At 40.9% G+C, this 14848-nt stretch overlaps 1 protein-coding gene across 2 annotated transcripts in view; it reads left to right on the forward strand.

The window, feature by feature from the left end:
- Positions 1 to 7253: 7253 nt before the first annotated feature.
- MAPKAP1 (MAPK associated protein 1) overlaps positions 7254 to 14848 on the forward strand; it is a 241904-nt gene continuing 234309 nt past the window's right edge. For both annotated transcript variants that reach the window (XM_057721638.1, XM_057721639.1), the window contains exon 1: positions 7254 to 7502. The gene's annotated coding sequence lies outside the window, so the exon portion shown is untranslated. The remainder of the gene's footprint in view (positions 7503 to 14848) is intronic.

The following is a 14848-nucleotide window of genomic DNA, read 5'->3' on the forward strand; positions in this document are numbered from 1 at the left end:
AAGCAGAAAAGCCCTTAGCAGGCCAAGACTGTGGGGGCTGGTTTCAGCCTTTAGGCTACCTGTTTTTCCTTTTGTTTTGTCTCATTTTTACTACTGGGCTAGCATTTTTTTCATCACTGTCATAGGCACTGTTTTTGCTCAAAGTCATTTGGGTGACAGTATTCACACATTCTTTCAACAACCACTTCATTTAGTTTTCCTTGTGGAAATACTTACTGAGCACATATTACAATTGTCCTGGACCATCAAAGCAGAGATAATTATTCTAACTAAGGTCACCCAACGTGTGTGAAGAAGCATGTTAGCCTAATACAAATTATCAAGGGTAATCCTCATTCACTGTAATACAAATTTACACTGAGCATCTACTATTTTGTTCCTACTCTGCCAATCGTCAGGGATGCTATGATGACTGAAATATGTCTCTGCCTGTAGTTTAGTAAATCATCCCCCCCCCCCCCCCCCATGAGGTGGGTGAGGTGGGAAGATGATGGAGTCACAGAAAGGATTTAAAAGAACACTATTTGGAGACCCAGATGCCTTCTTAGCGTGATTACATCAAGGTATCTTCTTTTGCTTTCCTGCCTTGTATAAGTTTCAGCAGAGGTCACATGCACATGTGGGTGCTTAATAAATGCTCTTTGAAGGTGATGATAATAAATCGAGATATGGAAAGTCTGAAACCACTCTCTAGGAGTGTGGCTCAGGGCGTGGAATGCTTTAGAAAGAGTCCCTGTGAGAAAAGGCTAAAGGAATTGGGGTTACTAATACCGCATCATGGAGAAAGGAAGGTTAAGAAGAATTTAATAGCCATTTTCAAATATCTAAAGGGATATTGCGCGTGTGTGTTAAACATCAGTTCTTGTCTACTAAGGACAAGACATGAGGGAATTATCTTAAATGGGAGCAGGAGGGACTTAGATTAGATATCAGTGTGGGGGGCGGGGGGGGGGTGGAACCCAGCTGAAAGGATTGTGAGATGCTAGACAGCAACATGATTTAGAGAAAAGACATGGTTGTTTTAGGAACAGGGGCTGCTGATTATTATTAGGGTAAGTGTAGAGCTTGGAGTCTCCAAGTCAGCCAGTTACTAGTTGTATGCTCTTGAGCCAGTGACTTGACCTTTTTGAGGCTCGCTTTCCTCATTTGTTAAATCGGCATAAGAACAATATCTATTTATTGGATTGTTGTGAGGATTAAATTAGATTAGGTCTATAAAGGCATTAAGTACATCTCTGCCAGGCACAGAACAAGGCTCAACTGATGATGGACGCCATTCACTGCTATTCATCTACTATGGTCCTACCTGGAAAAAATAAAACAAATACCTACACACACACCCCCAACCCCCTGCCACTACAAAAAATCCTCTACCCATAAATGTAAACTCTCTTTCCAGAGGCATCAAACAAGCAAATACTGCTGGGTATTGTAGGACTTACAATCTCATTGAAAACACCCAATGTGCACACTCAGAAAGTGAAATAAACATGAGATTAAAATAATAAGAGTCACTAGAGTGAAGTGGTTAAGACCGTGGAGTCAGGAAAATATGTTAGCCCTTAGAATAGTGCCTGGTGCCTACGAATTGTTTGTTCTTGATAGAGCAAAACCACAGTGCAAGCTGAAGTCAATTTTTAAGTGAAAGGTTGAAAAAAGACCCACAGCGTTCTCAGGTGGGAGAAATTGCTCCAAATTACTGTGGGCCAAACAAGATTTGAATGCACTAATCTGTAAATGTACTTGATCAGAAGGATCTTGGTTGTTTTAAGCAATGATTCACTATTTGGATGGCCTAAGCTTTTATTCTTAAAACATTTGTAGGCATTACTTTGAATACTCTACTTGTCAGCTTTCAAAGAAAAACAGTTATTTGTTTCTGATATTTTGAATACACCCAAGAAACAGTTCTCTACATTGTGATTGTATTCTATATACTTTACTTCATAGCAATTATAACTCTGCAGCACATTTAACTTACTAATATTTATTGAAATATTTTTAGCTGCAAAAACATTTTATGTTCACTATTATTTATTAATGCCCTGTTTTAAAATATTACACATAAAATTTATTCCAGTGCACATTAGTAAATAAATTATGCTTGTAATTTCTAATGCATTTTTAATTATAAATTTATCCATGTCTACCTTTATTTATGATAGTGGTGTCTCAGTGTTGAACATACTGTATATTAATGGAGACACTGTTAATTATGCATTCTTAGAAGTTGCATTAGACAAAACATACGAGTCTGTTTTTTTACATCCTAAGTCCTGTTAACATCAATTAATTTAGGAGTTGGAACTCACAGTTGTAGCTAACCTTTAAAGCAAGAAAAGATACTATCAGAAGCTGGTTATAGAGCCTGGATTTGGGGAAGGAGAACATTTATATATAAATGTAGCCAGAGAGATACTAAATAATACCAGTCAGATGTTTCATTTTCACCCCAAGTATCTAGAAAAGGATACCAGAAATAATATTCAGCACAAAAAGACAATAGAACAAAGCTCAGGGAATCTCTGCAAGCCCCCAGAACTCATCTATACCTGAATAGGATCTACAGAGTGTTATGTTTAAGATTTTCTGGTTGGTTAATTTTTTTGCTTCCCTTCCACCCACCAAACTCACCTTATTATGAGCAATACATTTGCTTTAAAAAATTCTTCACATTGAAATATTATTATAATTTGAAAAAATATTATATTGCTCTGAAATTGTCCACTTCTTGGAGGCTTCTTCCAAAGAGTTTGGAAGAAGCCTAATTTACTGTTGTTCTGAAATTGCTTTGTACCATAGGAGTAAAAATGCCTATATTTTCCCTATGGAAGCAAAAAATGTATTTCAAAAGGATAGGAAACTAAAATTGGGAAAACAGAAGGGAAACATAGCCACACATATAAAATATCAAAAACACACATTTGTAGAGGAACTAGAAGGTGCCTCCCTTGTCCCACAGCTCTGGCAGGTCTTGAAAGAGCATTCCTTTCATCTTATGTCCACTCTCAGCTTGTTGTCATAGGTTTGGCAAAGTGGTATTTTTCACGTGCAAATTCTGCTGAACAACGTAAGATTTCCAGTTGCTTCATTTCATGTGGGTGTTTTGAGTACCTTTCCATTTAACACATTTTACCAAGTGTTTATGGTGTTTTAAGCTTTAAGTATATTTAAAAGAGAGAGAGAAAGAAATGTCCCTTTGCTCATGGCCTGTCAGGGAGACAGATGTGTATTGAAAGAATAACAGAAACTGTGATAAATCATGAGCGCAGAGAATGAAGCTCTTCACGTGGCCTGTTAGAGAGAAGTGATCTTGGAAAACTTCCTAGAGGAGGGGAAGCAATATATGAACTTGGTTTTCAAGAATGAATAGGATATACTTAATGGTTAGAGTGATTAAAATGGCACATATATATTTAATAAAAATATTTTTAAAAAGTACATTGGCATTTATCTTTTAAGATCCCACCCTTCTGTGATGTAGACACCAAAATAGCCACTAGAGAGGCCACAAGGAGAAAAACCAACATGCCCTGGCCAACATCTCCAGCCACCTGAGACCTTCCAACCATTCTAACTGCCATCTGACTGAAAGTGCACAAAGGACCAGCCTATATCGGTGAACAACAACCCACCAAGCCACAGAATTTTGAGAAATAATAAATGGTTGTTTTAAGTCATTTACAAAAGACAGAGAGACAGAGAGAGAGAGAGGTTTACTGAGTGGAGAGAAAAAGGGCAATTGAGGCTTGAGCAGGAATTGCTCAAGCAATTGTGTTTGAGGAAAGCAGATGCATAAAAGGTCCTGGTTCAGTGCAGCGGGCAATAGGAGCTGGTGTTTATAGAACACCTCCTGTGTACCAGGCACTGTTCTAAGCATGCTCCATGCATTACCTCACTGAATCCTCACAATAACCTAGGTGAGGAAACAGATACACAGAAGGCAAATCACTTTATGCAGGCCACACAACTAGTAGGTATCTTTGAACCAGAAGAAAAGGAACCTCTGTCTCTTACCGTGGCCTCCTTTCCAAGTTGGAGCTGAAGTATGGAAAACCTGATTGTCACAGGTATGCTGAGGTACTGGTTCCTGTGCCCTTATGTCTACTGAAGTTCCCAACCAGTCCCTGGCCCAGCACCATCAGTATGTTGTAAAAATACAATTTTCCTGAGTGTCAGTTGTCACAGTCCTAATCCTATGCACCCCTAGGTCAAGAGATTGGTCAATGTAAGTTCTGCTTTTTAAAGCCACTTCTACTCTCTGATATAATATCTACTCCTTGGAGGCTAAGCCATGCAGTTGGCCTGTCATCCCTTCTCCTCACCTAACTACGTTCCTCAGTTGTAGACTGGCTTGGGAAGCACCCCTGGTTTCTTTTTCACCCCATGTCCATCCCTCACCTGGGAGCTTTTGAGCTCTAGTGGCATTTCAGTTCCTTGATTGTTTCATCTTCAATAACTTTTTCTTCCATTGAACTTCAGCCAGGACCTTACTCTCAGATGGCTCTTCATCTGAGGTTATTGAAGATGCCCATCTCTTAGGATAATTTCCATCTCTCTGCCTGGTACTTCCATTACACCTGTTCTGGGACCTTCAGGCCAGTGACATGAGCCTTTCTAGAATTCTTTTACCACTTGAGCATCCATTTTGTGCCTTTTGTTTTAAGCACTCTTTTTTTTATATATAAATTTATTTATGTATTTTATTGGCTGTGTTGGGTCTTCGTTGCTGCACACAGGCTTTCTCTAGTTGCGACGTGAGGGGGCTACTCTTCATTGTGGTGTGCAGGCTTCTCATTGCAGTGGCCTCTTGTTGCAGAGCACAGGCTCTAGGTGCGTGGGCTTCAGTAGTTGCGGCACATGGGCTCAATAGTTGTGGCTCATGAGCTCTAGAGCGCAGGATCAATTGTTGTGGCACAGGGGCTTAGTTGCTCCGCAGCACATGGTATCTTCCTGGAGCAGGGATAGAACCTGTGTCTCCTGCAATGGCGGATTCTTAGCCACCGCGCCACCTAGGAAGTCCTTAAGCACTCTTAAAAGCTGAGATCTTAAACTCCTTGACCTCGTCACAACCGTCTGGCAAAACTTCCTCCTTGGATTAACCCAATAGCTCACTCTTTGTGTGCCTATATCTTAACTGTTCAAACGAATAGAAAAATCACGTGACTATCATATTAGTATCACCATAAATTTGGAGTCTTCATTTTCAGTGGGCCCCTCAATATTCCTGAAATCTTACCATATTCTCCTGCGCTCCAACTTGCTACAGTGACCATTTCAAATTCATAATCAAACTTTACTGTAAGCTTCTTTAGGATGGGGGTCCCTGTCTGGCTTTTTCACCACTAAATCTCCAGTGCCTAGGATAGGCTTAATACACAGGCACTCAATAAGTATCTATTTACTGACTGATGTGTAGTAATAGTGGTAAGCATTTTATGCAAATATTACTAAATGTTAGCTATATGCCGGGCTCTATTCTATGTGAGCTATATGTATTAGCTCATTTAACCCCCACAAACCCCCCAGTGAGGTTAATTAGGACTTTTGTCATTCCCATTTTACAGAAAAGGAAATTTAGGCAACTTAGAGAGATGAAGTCATAAAACTTGTAAGTGGCAGGGCAGGTATTCACTCCTTAGAACCTGTAGAGAGAGAGTCCAGGGGGTCCGGTTGAGTTTGTTGTTTGTTTGCTTTTTACTTTTTGGCCACACTGCTCAGCATGCGGGGTCTTAGGGTATGTGGGATCTTAGTTTCTGACCAGAGATCAAACCTGTGCCCCTTGCAATGGAAGCGCAGAGTCTTAACCACTGGACCACCATCCAGTTGAGGTTTGTTTGTTTTTTTCAGTTGAGTTTTATACAACCAGGCAGCTGTGCTTCAGACTGGAGGTCAAGAGACAAGTGGAAATGAAGATTCATACTCAGGAGGGGACAGATAACCTGGTGACCTCAGAAAACAGAATATCCAACCTTGTTCACACCCTTGCTTTGGCAGAGCACCTCCAACAGGCCCCTGATGAAACTGAGGCAGTGTGTGTGCAGAAAGCACATTTGGGTAGTAAGATGCATTTCTTTTTCTCCATATGAGCTAAGATATCAATCATATATTTGAATACAAGGGGGTGGATCCATGGTATATTTGTTGGTGACTTTAATATTGGGTAAGATCCTCCCTGGGCTGAAATTCAGCCTTGAGTTTTCTTTGCTTTTTTTTTTCTCTTTCTTTCTTTTGTTAAGGTGCATTTAAAAAAAATATTTTATTTATTTTAGGCTACGTTGAGTCTTTGTTGCTGTGCGTGGGCTTTCTCTGGTTGTGGCAAGCAGGGATTACTCTTTGCTGCAGTGTGCAGGTTTATCATTATAGTGGCTTCTCTTCTAGATGACGACCTCTAGGCGCTCCAGCTTTAGTAGTTGTGGCACGTGGGCTCAGTAGTTGTGGCGCACGGGCTTAGTTGCTCCCGGACCAGGGCTTGAACCCATGCCCCCTGCATTGGCAGGCGGATTTTTAACCACTGCCCCACCAGGGAAGCCCCTAAGGTGCATTTTGAAGAGAGACATTACAAACTACCTCTCAGGTAGGAGAGATAACATATCATTACACTGCTGGAGTCCTTTCCCTTCATAGTAGCTTCCCCCACTGCGTCCCTGAGATAGGGAATGAGACCACCAACAATGAGCTCCTGCTTGGTGCGGGTCCACAATTCACGAAAATCTCCGGGCAGTTCTGGAAGATGATAATCTCCATTTTACAGATAGTAATGACTAACATTTACTAAGTTTATTAGGTGTCAGGCACTGTGTTGAGTGTTTTTAGAGCATCACTCCATTCGATTCTCACAGCAATACTCTAAAATTGGAACCACTGTATGGATGGGTCAGAGAAGGGAGGTGCCTTGTCCTAGGATACACAGCACATCTTCCTTACCCAGAGACTAAGCTACCTCATCACTCATTTCTGGAAGAACTGAGGGCTTTCTTCCGTGGAAGCGGGGAGAGAGGAGATTCCAAGGAGAAGGCTGACGCTGATTTCCACCCAACGCAAATCCGGAGGGCGGTGTATCTTCCCACACTCTCAACTAATCTCTGACCCAGGCCGTGCCCTGCGGCGGGGAGGTGGTGCGCATGCGCACGGCCTCCCGTTCAGCCCCGCCCCCCGGGAGGGCTTCCCTTCTTGCTCTTGGCTCTGGGACTTGCGCACTACGTCCCCAGCCAACGACTCCTTCCCGGTCGGGGACTTCCGGTGCGCGGGGTGCGGTTCCGGGTCGTGGCGAGGCTGGGGGCAACAGGGCTGCTGCTCGGCCGGCCAGCGGCGGCGAGTGGCGGGGGCACGAGGGCGAGCCCGGAAAGCGGCTGCTGAGCGGGCTGGGAGGAGCGCCAGTCCCCGAGGATTCCGAGAGTGCGGAGCTCGGGCTGGGGCCGGGAGGCGCGGGGGGAGCCGGGCTCTCCCGTCAGGAACGTGTCCCAGGGCCAACCCGGCCCGTAGTGTGGCAGCAGCTTCAGGTAAAGGTTGCCCCAGCCGCTAGCTCCTTCGCTCGCCCCCCCGCCAGCCCACCCTAGGAGCCTGGCGGCCCTCCTCTCTCCTCCGCGCTCGGTGTTGCCCAGCGGGCAGCCTATCTGGCCCTTGCTCTGGTCTCCCGTGAGCATCCGTTTCCTGGCTCTTTCCAGAATTGGAGACTGCTGTGAGCCTGACAGCTGGGTGTGTGATTTGGGGGAGGAGAAGCTAGTGGACCTGGTAGTATTGAGGTTTGGGGAGGGTAGTGTTGACTTTGGCAGTTTCTGGCTCTACACTCGGCAACATCTACGTGTCTTAATCTTCACAAGGTGAAAATCAAGTTTTTTAAAGCATTGCCTGTGCAGTCCCTGTTTCCTAGTGCCACTTATCTCCATTGCCCCAAAGGGGCAAACAGCCTCGCAGAACTGTTTTTTTTTTCTAGCTACAGTGCTGCTGGAACTTTGATTCAGCTTTTTGTTTATGGGAGTGGCATAGAGTCTTCTAGATCTGTTTAAGGCCGGGGGAAAAAATCACTATATTTTAAAGAGGAGCATTACTTTAACCAGAGACCCAAGAGTTGACTCAAAGATTGGCTCATTTTTCATCCTAAATGAAATGATTTTTGAAGCCTGTCACAATACCTGGCACTGTGCAAAAGCATCATGTTATAAGCCAAAACCAGCAAAGTTCAAAACTTCCCCAGGTGTGAACAGTCAAATGGAGACAGGTGTTGACACACAGAGGCGAAAGCAAAGTCAACATTCTCATTCTGTCAATATTTTGAGAAACAGAAGGGGTGGATTTCTCAATTAAAACAGCAAGAAAAGGAGGCACCATGTTTTATTCATATTCTGTGAGCTCACACAAGATGCTCAGTAAGCACTGAAAGAGTTGTTGATGAAGTATTGATATTTGTTTTATCTTTTTCAATTTACACACTTGCAAACTTGCTGGGGCTGTGAGGCATGCTGGTGGCCCCTTTGCCATTCAGCTTTGTGCTCGTACCTACCTTCATCTACTCTGATGCCTGAGTGTACTCACACTCCTCTATACCTCCTGATCTGGCTCCTGGCTAACTTTCCAGCTATGCTTCAAAAGACCCCCTACCCTGATCCTTTACTCTGGATAAGTAGGTCCTCAGATTGCCTTTGTTCTTTCCTTTGTTTGTTGTTTCTGTAGGACTTTCTCTTTGCCTAGATTTCTCCTTTTCTGTTTCCACCTATTGAGATGTTACCCAGGGCCCAGCTGAAATTGGTTTTCCCTCGCCAGTTCAGGGCAACCTCAGCTGGAAATGATTTCTTTTCGAGAATTCTGTAAACACTTATTATATCTACAGTTATTTCACTTAGCAAACATTTACTGAGTACGGAGGTATACCAGGTACCATGCTAGACAATGTAGAGGTAGATAAGACTCAGTTCTTGCCTGCTCAATTTAGTGAGAGAGGTAAGGAAATCATTCTAAGACAGAATGGTGTACACTGTGGGAGAGTTCTTTTTGTGATCCAGTGGTAGCACGGTAGAGGGGGTGTTATTCTCTTTTGAGGAGTTGCTATGGCCAGGTAATGTTTCATAATGTGGGGTTAACTAAGCTTTGTTATTTACTGTACTGGGGATTATATTAGGTTTCTTTTGTTTAATCATTTTAACCTTGATTCACAGATTAGGAAGGCTCAGGATAAATAACATCTGGTATGAGATAGAGCCAGGATTCAAACTCTTTTCCGTTACGTGTTTTTTCCTTCTTTCTCACACTATCGCTCTCTATATGCAAATACATATTGAAACAACTATACAAGAGAAAAAACATGAATGTCAATGAATGTCACATAGTCCTTTAAATGTAGAGAAAACCATAATCTTCCAAGGCAAGAAGGTAGTAGGTAGGTCAGTCCAACGTTGAATATGAGTGGACCAGACATTCTGTAGAGAACAACCGTCGACTCTGGCTTCAGTTCTTGGTCCTTCCCCTTTCTAGATACGTGACCTTTGGCAAGTTTCTAAGCATTATTTCCTTCAAGTGTAGTTGGGGATGGGGAATGATAGAAACTTCATGGAGTGTTGTGAGCTAATGTGGGTAAAGGGCCTCATTCATGGCAAGGCCCCCTGGAATGATAGTGATAAGATGCAAAGATACAATGCCTGTGGCATGGTTTTAGAACAGTGAGTAGACCAGCCTGAATACATCAAGCCATTACTTCTTTCACTGGGGATACTGGGAAGTAAAGTTGGAGGATTTTGTAGGGGGTCAGAGTCAGAGCTTGTGTGTTGGGCAAGAGGTCAGTTCCAGTTTCTGCTCATAACCTTTCCCGTTAATAAATGCCTTGAAGATCTATGATTCATTCAGCAGTGCCAGGGAAAATGTTAGACCCAGGGATGCAAAGAGGAATATAACCAGGTCTCCACCCCGAGGTTGTTGACATTCTCATAGGGGAGACTTGTGTGCAGGTGAACCGTAGTAAAGCATTGCAGGCACTAAGATAGCAGTCTGCACAGGGTACTGTGGGGCACAAAGGAGGAAACACTGATAACGGTGGCTAATGAGCACTTATGTGTGCCAGCATTGTGTTAAATGCATTTTTTCATGTATTCCTCTACAGGATGGTGTTATTAGCATTCTGATTTTACAGATGACGAAACTAGAGCACAGAGAGGTTAAATGAATTCCTTTAGTTTATGCAGTTGTTGGAGCTGAGAGTGGAGGGGATGATTGGCTGGACCTTGGTAACTCCACTCTTCAGTACTACGCTGTGTTGTTTCTTCTTTGTGATGTGGATGGCTTCAGAGAGGGGCTAGCTCTTGAGCCCTGGCTTCAGTGTGCCTGTCACCGTGCTGGGCAGTAGGAATAATGAGGAATAAACATGGCTTCTGCACTCAAGGAGCTCATCATCTCATCTGTCACGTTAAATATATATATATTGATATTTAAGTGGGTGTTTGTTTTGCTTGTTGACTCATAACTGAAGACGTTAGAAACTGTTGCAGTTCAGTGGATTACATGTGCTTCAGCTGAGAGAATTTGCCGTAAATCTGTTATTCTGATATATTGGCCTTACTATTCAGGACACAACAATAGATACCAAATTATTCTGTGACAAGGAATTCTTTTTTTTTTTTTTTGATTTAAATATTTTATTTGGTAGATTGTACTGGAAAACATTGATGGGAGGGAATCTAAGACAGGGAAGAAAAGGAAGTCAGTACAAAACGTACATAAGCAGGTTACTGGCTGTAGGTATGTGGGCTCAGTACCCACTGAGATACTTTGGATAACGTTATGGGACATGCATTGTCATTTTGTGACAAGGAATTCTGTCAAATTTATTCTCCCATGGGAAGTGCCCTGACCGTGTGTTTTCTGTGAGTTTGAAGTTTTTGACCCAAAAGTTAGCACATTTCAGCTTGAGTTAAACTTAAAATAATTGAGTGCTTAGAGTCATCGTTAAATGTTTTTGTATACCTTATTTCCTTTGATCTTCATGATTCTGTGAGCTAGGTGGTTTTACCAATGAATTACACATAAGTAGCCTAAGACTTAGTGGTTAAATGTTACCCAAGAGTCACACAGCTAGTGAGTTGATAATGCAAAAAAAAAAAAAAAAAGTTGGCCAAAAGAGTAAACAGACATTTATTAATTTAGTTCTCTTTTGAATTCTCCCTCAGGAGTTTCCAACTCAGATGCCCATGATGTAATATAAAGAGCAGGACAGACCTGAACTGGGGGTCCCATAACTACTCAGTCATTCTGAAGTTAGCAATCACTACTTAGCTCTAGTTGCTTGTCACTGTATGAGGAAGTGGGGCCAGTGTCTCTAGATCTTCCAGTCATTTTCAAGAAATGCTGGAAATCTGGATTTTAATGTATTTAGTTTAAAAAATTGCCATTAAAAAATCATCATGTAGACCAAAACACATTTGTGGGTGTGTACAGTTGTAGGATGCCTGATTGTGAACTCTGACCTACCTGCTCACAGAAATTTTGGTACCCACTGTTCAAAGGAGGAGGTACAGCCCACATTGTGATTATTGATCGTACATCTGCTGATAAATTGCTGGAGTGAGGGGATGTTGTATTTGACTCTACTGTTATCTTTGGGGAGGTGGCAAAGTGAATGCTTTTATTGTACAATCAGGCTAAATTTCTGGAGGGATGGGATTTGGGTGAGTTGATGACCTTGTAACACTTTTATGCCTTTAGCACTTTCAGTGCTACCAGATCTCTTGTATCTGTGGTCCTCTCTACAGTACATGAAGTGAACAAGGAGGGTTATCATAACCTCTTGAGATGAAGAAATTTAGGAAGTGCACTAGACTGAGAGGGACTTGAATTCTGAATACAGGTGTGGCACTAACAGCCTTTTGATTTTGGTCAAGTCACTTAAAAATCTTTGTATCCCTTTTCCCATCTGGATGATAATGAGGGAGCTCAATTGAAGTCTTGGTGAGGTCTTTTCAGGATGCCAAGCTTTCTGATTCTAATTGACATGCTTAAAGTCGCACAACTGATTACCGGCAGACCCCAGTGGAGAACAGTGCAAATCTAAAATGCTGCTTCTCCTCTCTTGATGACAGGTAGGGGGCCGCTGTTCAGCTCTACCCTCTCTTCTTTTTCCATTACTTCTGGGAAAGGACCTTGACAGGCCAGGTGCTCCCCAAATGTATGCAGTGCTTTGTTGACTCTGTATACACAATATTGGAAGGAGGCAGAGAGACACCCAACATAGTGAGAGAAATATGGTCAGGGAGCTCCCAGCCCAAGAGTTTAATTTATTTTTATTTTAATACCCAGCTTCCACACAGTGAAAATTGAAGAAATTTTGGTCTTCTAGATACTTGTTTTCATTCATACTCTATCATATAAAAAATAACATAGAATATAAAAATGAAAAAAATAAATCTTGAGCAGTCATTCAGAATTTATTAACTCTAGTTGGCAGCAATCTAGGTATATTGAGGAAACAGATTTAATATAGGAAACACAAAATTTGGACCCAAAGAACAAAACAGTTTTAGTAATTGAAACTGAGGTAAATGGGAGAAGCCACTTAAACAGCAAAACTTAAATTCTGGAAGTAGCAAGAAGGTATTAGAATAACTAGTGGAATTAAATTATGGTAATCGCTTGTGAAATAAATTGAATATTATGTCACATTTACCGCTAAATATATACAGTGTTAAGTCATATCTTATACTTGAGTATACTTTTATGAGTATGCTTTTATTATTGATGCTGTCAAAATGGACCAAATGTGTAAAACTTCAAAAAAAAATGACATTTTTCATTTCCCTGTGGACTCATTTTAAGGTACAGTATTATAAATAAGTACTGTTTCTGCAGACAAATTGGTAGAAAATTGTTTGAAAGAATGGTTTTTCTTTTTAAAACAAATTGTTAATCTGTACTCTAGTTGCCTACATACAGGAGACTAACAAAGAAGAACTGAGGTACAGACTTGAATCTTGAAGCAGTGTGAGGTGGGGCTTTGGAGTCACACCCACCTGGATTTGAATATTGGCTCTGTCAGTCATTAACTGTGTGACCCAGACAATGCAAAGTGAGAACAGTACTGCCAATCTCATATGGTACTTGTAAGGATTAAATGAAACGGCTTATGTAAGTACCTAGTACCGTGATGCTTTTGGAGGGATGTAGGTACCAGCACTCGGGGCACAAGCCATTCAGATGTTAGTATAATGTAATAAGAAATGATTTCATGGAGTGGTTGTAAAGGAATGAGACTCGTTTTCATGTGTGGATCATGAAATTAGTCTTGTTAATTTCTAGTTGTACTTTGTGAATTAGCATACTTATCAACTGCACTGTTGAGAAAAGGGTTTCATTATGCTATTTTTAGGCTATTAAATGAATTGATCTGTTAAATAACAGTAAACACTTTCAATTGCTTATATTACCTTTTTTGTGTGCCCATGACTACTTTTTGAAGCTGTTTGAACTGGGAATATATTATGTTCTCGTCCCCACCTTACAAATGCAGAAACTGAAGCTTAGAGAATAAAGTGATTCAAGGTAGACAGTTACTGATAATGGCAAAGCTGGGATTTGAACCTTTGGTTTTTTTTTACTCTAAATTCCACAGTGCTTTTGTCACTATTACATGCTGCACTAGATTTGGATATTGGAACTGGCCCTTGTTTTGGGGGGATCATCGAACTGCGGCCCTTCTTACTCATTTTAAACTTAATGCCTGTAGAAAGTTGTTACTGATTATATTGTGAGAGTGTTTGGTTACAAGTATACTCTTATGATTTGAAGTTTAAAGGTTTGATAAAACTCTAATAGTACTACTCATTGCTGGCAGAGGTTGAAAGTGAGATGATCACTCATATATTACTAGTGGGAATAAAAATTGGTAAAACTTTTCTGGAAAGAACTTTAGCAGTAATGATCACGAGCCTTTAAAAAAGTCATGTATGCCTTTTGAGCTTGTAATCTCATTTCTAAGAATCTTTGTTAAAGAAATAATCGGAAATGTAGAAAAATATTCATGTTCAAAGATGTTCACTGGAAATATTTATAATAGGAAAAAATAGAAACAACTTTAGTATTCAACAAAGAGGTGAGAGAAATTATGGAAAAGCCATAGAATGGAAATATGGTACAAGCATTTTAGATGTTTTAGAAGAATTTTAATGACATTAATATGCTCATCATATTATATGAAGTGAAAAAAGGATATAAAAGTATATAAAGTATGATCTCAGTGTCAAACATGTAAAGAAAAAACAGGTGGTTATGCTTTTCTGTTTCCCAAAATATTCTCTGATAAACATAAATCACTTTTCAATAAAAAATCCTTTTAGTTTAACTTGTAATTGAGAAATATGAGTAGAGCTAGTGCACATCATTTTGCCCAAAAAAGTTTTCCCTAATACAGGTGATCTGAAGTTATATTTAGAAAGGATTGTATATTCAAGTTAGTTTTAACCTCAGTTGTTTTACACTTAGAATATGGTTTCCTGTATCTTGACATAAATGATCTTGAGGTTCCCAGGCTAGCCCTCCTCTCCTGCCCAAAAATATCTTGAAAGAAGAGTCATATTTGTGTAGCTGGTACCAGTGTCCCAGTGCTGCTGTCACCTCTTTAGTGGCCAACGGGTCATTGAGTAGCCCTGTGACAGCTCTCTTTCAGAGAGAGTATATGCCTATCTCTGTAAGACTGGTCATTGGTATATAGAGCTTTTTTGTGTGGGTTGAATGTTTGTATCTTGCTAAGTGCTTTTTTTGGCATGGAAAATTGTAAGTGTGAATTTCTATCTCACTTTCGAAAAACTTTGTAAGAAAAAAAGTTCAAAGTTTGAATTTTGATTTTTCTGATAGCAGTATTCAAGGTGTA

This window comes from Hippopotamus amphibius, chromosome 2, assembly GCF_030028045.1.
Source record: "Hippopotamus amphibius kiboko isolate mHipAmp2 chromosome 2, mHipAmp2.hap2, whole genome shotgun sequence".
Classification (NCBI taxonomy): Eukaryota; Metazoa; Chordata; class Mammalia; order Artiodactyla; family Hippopotamidae; genus Hippopotamus; species Hippopotamus amphibius.